Genomic DNA, 9,475 nt, shown 5'->3' with positions numbered 1-9,475 from the left:
ATATTCTTTTTTATATATGCATATATCTTTCATTATTTAATTAAATAAAAATAATTTTTTTAATAGAAAAAATTAACAACCAAACTAATCATTATGTATAGTGTAATGAATCAATAGCCAATTTTCACATGTGTAAGTAGTGATTTTACTGATTTAAATTTGTATATACATATGCTACTTGGGTTTAGAACTTTTTTTTACATGGTTTATAGTCGTTGAGATATACCTTTTATAAAATGAAATAATATAACTTTAAAAAACTGTTTATGTTTTGCATTATAAATAATATTTTTTATTATCCATGCAATTAACAATTTTAAGATAGTAATTTATTTTATATTTGATACCATATAAAAATTAATATTAACTTAATAAAAAATTAAATAATTAAATTATAATTGANATAATTAAATTATAATTGAATAAAAATATAATTTTAAATTTTAAAATATTAAAATACATTTTGAAAATATGCTCACCAAATGTATTTTTATTATTTTTAACGTTTGAAAATAAATTATCTTCTCATAAATAATTATTTGGATAATGAGTAGGATAGAGTAGGGTTTGAATTCAACCCTAATTCTACTAAGACTTTAAGAGCGTGTTTGAGAAGTAGTAGAAACTATTTTTTTTTTTTTTACTTTTGGAATTTGAATTATGAAAAAGTCACAATACGCGTATTTGACACCATTTTAAAAAAGATTTTTAACTTTTCAAAAAGTTAATTGGCAACTTTTTGAACAAGTAGAAATCTATGACTTCTCTACTTTTCGACAAGTCATTATACCGCTTCCTTAAAAAAAATTTAACTTCAAAACAAAAAAATCTACTTTCCTTTTTGACTCTGTTTTGGCTGGAAGCATTGGCAATGTTTCATCAGCTGGAAGTACGGCCCCTCCATCACTATTTTCACTAATTATTCATCTGTTGGAAGTATTGATCCTCCACCATCATTTTCAGACAATCTTCCATCTGAATAACCTACTGCATATTTTCTTTCTAGGTAATTTTTTAATTATTTTATCACTCTATTTTTATTATTAAATTTGTATTTTACTGTGGTATGAAATTTCAGTTTTAATTTTATTTTTTTCACATGTGATTTTATTTTTATATAGCTTGCTATTATTTTCATAGTTAATTATAACAATTTCTTGACCTCGGAGAAGGGAGTTCTAATAAGAGTAAAAAAAAAAACAGCAACAAATATATATTGAAACACATTTTATATTTATTTTTTATTTTCACATACTATATCATACACAATATTAGTGATTAGGTTATGTAAAATCAACATTCAATATTGAAAAGTATTTATTATCATTGTTATTTTAATATTCATTCTCTTGCGTACAAAAATTTGTATTTTTTGAGTTATTTATCCAAACACTACAACTTTAAAATAAGTACTTTTATAACTAAAAATCCAAACACAAAATAACTTATTTATAAGTTACTATTAATAAAAGTCCTTATGCTTTAAGTTCTTTTTTCAAAAGAATTTATTTAAGTTATTTACCCAAACTAGGCCTAAGCGGGTTCAATTTGTTACTAAAACTTAACCCTATTCTATTCGTGGGTGGAAAACAATCCAACCCTACCTTAATCCTACTTGCGGTCAACCCGCGAGTATCTGATCTACACGCAAGTTTTCACAAATATGTAATATTATTATATAATCTAGTGAGTATGCAAATTAAAAATTCAATACAAATAATACAATCGTCCTATAAACAATATAACCATCAAATATTCAATTCTACGTAAAAGTATTTACTTAACTTAATAACACAAATACGAATAAAATGTGATATAATGTTGTATTTATATATCATTAAAATAAAATTGATTTTTATATAAATAAAAGTGTTAAATTATTTATTAATGATCTTGACTCAATTATAAAGACTTTTTACACTAAGGTAATGTTTGTTTTGAGGTACTAGGATGAAAACTGAAAGATTGGGACTCAATATCATGTTTGTTAACCAAAAACGGGTACTAAAATTTCAATATTTGTCCTCAAAATTTTAGTATTTCAGTACTTTTAAAAAGTAGAGATACAGAAGATTGAAATTTTTAGAGACGAAGACTTAAATTTTAATAACATTTTATATTTAAATACTGTTATTTCAATTAATTAATTTCAACTTTACTCTATACAAATTAAATTAGAGTTTTATTTTTATTTCAATCTCTGTCTCACACTTTATACCAAACACAATACTGATACTTATTTCAGTCTCAATCTTTCAATCTCAGTTTTTCCATCTCCATCGTTCATCCAAATGCTACTTAAGTGAGAGGTCATTGGTTTAACACTTACATCTAACATATTTTTATAACATATACATATTATTCTTACAAATTCATTTAGCCACTAATGACAATGTAAATGAATACAATTTTATTTTTATTTTATGAAAATATTTTGTATTTTAAAAAATATTTTTTATTAGAATATCATATAAAAATATTTTATTAAAAATGATTGTAAATATATATTTTTTACATTTCCAAAACATTAAACAAATAAAAAGTTCAAAGTATTTTTATTATTATATTTTAAAATATAAGATAACTAATTTTTTTCAATTTTATTTTACCTTTTCAAAAGAAGTCATCTTTTTCATTTATAAACTTTTATCATATATGATTTATTATTGGATTGTCTTAAAATATATTATGTACAAAGTTTTTTCAATAGATATAATTTTATAAATATAAAGTTATTTTTATTTTTTCAACATATATATGTATTATCATTTTGAATATTTATAAATAAAAATAATAATTTATTTTCAGTACCCTTAATAAATTCTAAAAATTATTGCTATTGATTGTTTTGTAGTAGTAGCTTTTATAACCATATTCTCTTTCTCAATTAATTATTGAATTCGTCACCTTTTTTTTTTTCAATGCAAGTTTCCAACCATTAGTCCGCTGCATATTATTCTCTCTCTTCATTAAATTTGTGCATAGCAAAACATTTGAGGAACTTGAAATCTTGAATATTACACATTCCTGAATCATGACAATTCTTTTATCCTTTTTGATGAGCTGAATCATGACAATTCTGATGAATCTGTACTTGGTCAACATTTTATTCAATTCGCTTTATTTGCTAAATATCTTTTCACTTATTACCTTCTTTATAAAGATTTATTGGATTCTCCTGAAGATTTAACTAATATAGATATTAGATAAGCTACTATTAATAAAATTTTTTATATTATACTTTTATTTTCATAGACATCATATATAAAGTATTTTATTTATTTTTTATGAATGTTTGTTCTAATCTTTTGTTTATTTTTTCAAATTTTTTTCTTTAACTACCGTATATAATAATAATATTAATAATGTATTTTTTATTTTTATCAAAGTTTATTCTTTTTATATAAAAATTATAATTCCAATTCTTTCTATTAATCAACCAATATCCTATTTGGTCTCGAGGTACTACTGTCTTTTGTTGTAGTCAATTTTATGTTTATTGTTTTCTTATTTAGAGCACAATCAAATTTGGCAATGAGTTATAATTCAAATGACATATTTTTTTCATATGAGGTTGGAATCGAATCTCCTTATTTTTGATAAAAAAAAGAAAGTACAATCAAATTTATTTAAATATTGGATTTGTTTGGGTAAACTTTTATACATGCTAATAAAATTATAAAAATATAAAAACACAAAATCTCCTAATTTATTTATCTATTATCTATTATTAAATTATATTTTTTCAATTAATAGTATAGTTAACGTGGCATATTATTGAAGGTGTTTTGTAATTTATTTTATTTGATTTATTTAAATACGTTAATTAATAAATTATTTATTTAATTTGATTAAGATAAATATCAAATTATTATTTAATATTTTGTTTGTCTATATTAATTATAACTAATTAATTATTTGATTTTATTGGAATAAAATAAATTAATTTTATTTTAATTTGCATTAATTTTACGTCTTATGTATTTCGATTAATATAGTTTATTTACATAACATATTTATAAGATATTTTTATTTATTTAACTTATCCTATTAATTTGAACAATTATAATTAATTTATTACATCAATTATTTAATTTAATTAGTTTAACAAAAATATTATTTGTACATCAAAATTAAATACTAAAATTAGCTATCAATATATTTGTATATAAATATATGTGTGATTTAATTTATTTTTAATGTATATTTATATTTCAACATGTATTTTATAATGATGGCTAATTTTTATATATACGTAATATACTCATTAATTTAAATATATGTTATTTGATTCAATTTATTATCATGTTCGTTTATTAAAAGTTCTTCTTTATTTCTTTCTTTCAACTTAAATATTTTGATTTCAAATTTTATTTTTTATTAATTATTTATATATTTTTTATTTTAATATCAAATCTAATATTTCTAACAATATTTTTTTATTATTTATTGTCTAATAGTTATATGTCCACTGTCAATTATATTGTCATGAATATTTCTTTAATTTAAACAAATACAATTTCATTATTTTTTATTTTATCTATTTCTGTATTTCATAACTTATTCATCATAAAAAGCTAATATACTAAAAGAGAATATTATTTTTTTACTAATTATTTTTTTATTCCATAATACTATTTTATCAAAAGTAACGTTTTTGACATGTGCAACATCCGAAAAATCTATCTCCTCAAGAAAAAGGAGAAATACGTTTGATCCTCTTTCAACCAAATCTCTATTCCTCCTAAAAAATAAGACTCTACAACTCTGTTGAAAATCAAATAAATTATGTAAACCTAAACAAATAAATCTCATAATTTAATAATAAGCATAATCTAAAAAGAATAATATAATATGTAAACACTCTTGATAAAATTAATAAGTCTAATTCCTAATGTTTATTTTAACATAAATTTAGGTTTGTCATTCTGATAATAAAAATATTAGGACGACTTTTATATATAATAATAATAATAATAATAAGTAAAAACTTTTACTTGAAAATTTTATTGACTTTTCTTTAGAAAAGCGAGAATAAAATTTTTTTTCTTCATCCAAACATGCATATATACATTCACATCATCACAGCACGTTACATATTTAAGAATAATTTACGTTAGCAAGACACACGCATATATAATTACCATCACATTTCTATCCCTCTTTACAAAGATTTATAACAATAATAAAAGTAAGTGAAAATATCTAAGATATTAAGATAGATAAAGTACAACCAAAAATTTAGTAAAATTTTTATAGACTTCATCTTTTGTTTCTTGAAAAAGATAAGATTGTAGAGGATAATAAGAACTTAACCACATAATCTCAGTAGAGGAGTTTCAATTAGCGACCAATTTAGTAACTATCCACTTTCAGTTGCTAAAATTAAAATTTGTGAATGATTTAGTTACCAATGACAAAGTCAATCTAGTCAATCGCTAAAATCGGTTGCAATTTTTTTAATTTCGCGACCGAATTAGCAACCAAAACAAAAAACAAGCTTTTAGGGTATGTTGGTGGCTAAATGAGTGGCTATTTTTAATTTAGCAACCGATTTCGCAACCAATATAAAGACAAGTTTTATGGTGGTTGGTCGCTAAACCGGTCGCTATTTTTAATTTAGCGACCGATTTTGCGACCAATATAAAAATAAGCTTTATGGTGATTGGTTGCTAAGAAGTTGGTCACTAAATCGGTTGCTAAGTTTTAACATAGCGACCGATTTAGCGATCAACTATAAAATGCTAGTTTTAAAGCATTCAGTCGCTAAATTGGTTGCTATTTTATAATATAGCGACCGAATTAGCAACCGACTTAAAAATATATTGATAAAATAGTTGGTCGCTAATTCAATTACTAAGGTAGCAGTCACTAAATCGGTTGCTAAGGATTAATATAGCAATCGATTTTAGCAACCAACTATAAAATCTTAGCATTAGAGCAGTTGGTTACTAAATTAGTGACCAAATTTGTGACCAACTAAAAAATAAAAGTTACAAATTAATTAGTTGCTAAATCAGTTATTATTTTAAACAATAGAAACAAACTAGATTTTAATTTAAATTAAGAAAACCCATCACTTTTCAACCCTGACCCTAAGCTCTCTCCTCACACAGCGTCCTTCTCACCACCTCCCTCATTCTTCGGCGGAGTGGAGAGAGAAGTCACTTTTCGTCGAGTCGTAGTGGGCGTCGTTTTCGTTGGAGCCATTCTCGTCAGTACCATCTCTCCTTCTTGAGTTTATCGCTGTCTGTCCCTCGCCGCGTACTTCCTCTGCTCGTTCCGCTATTGTTGCAAATCATCGCATTCCCGTCTAGATTTGCCATTGCTCACATCCCGTCGTTCTTTTCTCAGTGTCGCCTCCTGTGGTAACTTTTTCTTCTGTCTTTTCAGTTTTTTTATGTCTTAAAAAAATATGTTATAGAGACTTAAATATGAACTTTGGTTAACTCTCCCCTAGCTAGTTATATTATTCTATGAACTTTGGATTTGTAACTGTGAATTTCTTTCTCTGAGATTTTGGATATGATTTGTCATGGTGATATAAAATTTGGAAATATGGAGTTGAATTACTTACCTAAGTAGTTCAAATATGATGATTACTTCGAAAGTTAGAATTCATACGATGTCATTTCTTGTAGTTGCTCTTAACTCAAGTTTTATTTCTTTCATTAGGAACTTATTTATCATTACAAACTAAAACTAAACTTGTGTCTACTACTCTACTTAGAAGAAACTTGATTCTGATCTTATGTGATTGTTGATATTTACAGATTGATGTTTATAGAGTGTTTGAACATTTTTAACTTGATAATTTTTTCCGTGATTGAATATTTTTTTAATTTTTGTGTTAAGAGTGAAAATGTGAGAAAATATAAGAGTATATTAATCTCATCAACATATTATTTATAATACAATGATTTTGTTATAAGTAACTCTTTGTGATTTTTTGCAGTTAAAAAATGAAATTTGGATGCAATGTGTAGATGATAGCAGAAAATATATTTGATGGACTCTGCCTCTACAGAATATAGAGTGATTTTAGTGCACTTTTTAGGTAAAAGAAGATTATTTCATGTCAAATCCTTAAAAATATTTTGAATCTCACTTAATCCATAGAAGGGAGGGCATGCTTAAAATCAAAACCAGAACTGGCCATATGCTTCTTACATAATTTAATTTAATTAATTTGCTGATATTATCCCACAAGAGAGAGTTCTTTGTATTTAGACATTTTTAGCAATTAATTTAGTCTTAGCTACATCGCAAGTCTCAAATAGTATAGTATTAATATAATGATTAGTTTCATTACATAAGCTTAAGTTGGTTCAAGTGTCACATGCTTAATTATCCTTAAACAACGTCTTGGATTTTTTGTTTTGCATCTCACAATATAACATTATAGTAGTTTCATGTTTATGCAGAAAAGCTACTCGTTTTTTCTTATTATTTTTTGGCCTTGAGCATCGTATATGATGAGTCACAATTGTCTTTATGTGTTTGCATATTTGTATCATTTTATTATCAAATATTTATTTTCTAATTCTCTCATTTTAATAGGATTTTTTATTTTAATAAATAAAATAAATGTAGTCTTTACTAAAATAAATAATTTTACGAGCATTTATCGATTTAAATTCCCTTGCCATATCTCGTTTACACGGTAAACGAGATAATAAAAGATAAATATTCAGCATCTATAAAAGGATGTGTAACCCTTGTTATTCTCCACACACATTTCATATCATTTTTCTATCTCGTTTTTCTCTAAAAAAAAAAGCTGAATGGCTAGTAACAATCCATTCATAGTTATGCTTGCTTATCCCAATTGGCAATTGTTGTATGAGAAATAGCGATAACGGGTGACATTTGAGTGTCAGGATCCGATATTGTTTCGCACTCGGCGTGTGGAGACGTTGTCAGATTTGAAGAGTTTGATATTGAGCAAGCTCGGTGGTACACAAGCGAGGGAGATAGGTAGGGTGGGGTATAGGTTGCTGGCATCTATGGAAAATAGAGTCTTCCGATTTCGACTATTCCGACTTCACGGGGACGAGCACGTGCGACTGATGTTCGACATTCATGGGAGGATCATGTGTGAACAGGTAATGGAGCTGTCCGCCGAGGTGGGTCATAGTGGTAGTGGGGGTTCCGTACACGAAACTTATATGCAGGACGATCGACCTCTCGTACCACCGCCCATTCATGTCGCAATTCCGGAGTATGAGGCGGAGGAGGATGAGGAGGAGTCGGACGAGGATTACGTGGCGGACAGTGCAGACAGTGAGTCTTTCGATGGTGGCGATGAGGATGAGTTTGTGCCGGAGACACCTGCCGGGGCTGTGGCGCACCATGTGCTGCCTCCAACTCACCCGATTTCGGCGCTATCGATTGTGTCAAGTCACAATCACAGTCTAGATCTGGACGCCATGCATGAGAGGACCCCGGTTTCTGACACAGGTTCAGAAGTCGAAAGGTGGTGCTTCAAGGTGTGAAGAACTACAGTATTCGCAAGATTGCTGAGTACCAAGTGATCGAGTCTGAATTCTTCAATAAATCAAAATCAAATAAAACAATTCTTCAATCCAAATTAACCAAAATAAAACTTCTCATAATTCTCATAAAATTTCGGCAACACCTCCCTAAAAATCGGACTTTGCCACCCTTCTCGGGTCCCATCCAAACTATTTCTCAAATTTTTTTCAAATCATTTCCAAATCTTAATTCATGACCAACAAAATCAAACCAATTCCAATAAATCACAGTCTAAACCAACTTCAACATAATCAATTAAAAATCATAATTTCTAGCCACCACCACCAATCAATAATTCAAGCAAACAAACAATTAGAGTCATCCAAATAATTCAATTCAATCCACAAGATTTACGAAAATTCTAAAAGTACAATTTTTGCATTAATATCGACTTCTAACAATTCTTGATAGTAAATTGAATATTAGAAATTGCTTCTACCTCGATTGTCGAAATCATAAGTCGCAAAATGCGTTAAGACCCTTTTTCTCCTAGCTCGCAAAAGCGGCAGCTGCAACCACAGCTCCATAATGCTTCTGCAACAACATCCGTAACCCCAATCACAACATGCAAGTACCAATACTCACCCGCACCAAGAACGGAGTACGGCAGCTCTAGAGATGACCTCTGGCGAACTCCCTCAGCAACGGCTCTGACCACTGCTACTCAACAGCGGCGACGGCGACGACAACCAATGTGACGAGTCCCTCTCGCGCGTCCCCCTCCTCGGCGATGGCAACGATTCTTGGGATCCCTCATCGGCGACCAAGAAGCACGACAGTAATTGGCGCAATGGGACGCAGCTCCTCTTTCCCCTCTTCGCCGACGGCTATGCGCGAAGCTCTTCTAGCAGCGGTGACACGTTGGTGATGGATCCTCTCTCTCGTGCTTGCGCGCGTAGGCGCGGGTTTGACTCGGTCTCTCTCTCCCCCTCCCTCCCTC

The 9,475-nt window shown here is 28.1% G+C and overlaps 1 pseudogene; it reads right to left on the bottom strand.

Moving 5' to 3' along the window:
• The window catches only part of LOC107475850 (stromal cell-derived factor 2-like protein), a 10,850-nt pseudogene extending 4,524 nt beyond the window's left edge, over window positions 1-6,326 (bottom strand).
• Between the last annotated feature and the right edge of the window lie 3,149 nt (window positions 6,327-9,475).

This window comes from Arachis duranensis, chromosome 2, assembly GCF_000817695.3.
Source record: "Arachis duranensis cultivar V14167 chromosome 2, aradu.V14167.gnm2.J7QH, whole genome shotgun sequence".
Taxonomy (NCBI): domain Eukaryota; kingdom Viridiplantae; phylum Streptophyta; class Magnoliopsida; order Fabales; family Fabaceae; genus Arachis; species Arachis duranensis.
This window is presented reverse-complemented; position numbering and strand designations above follow the sequence as displayed.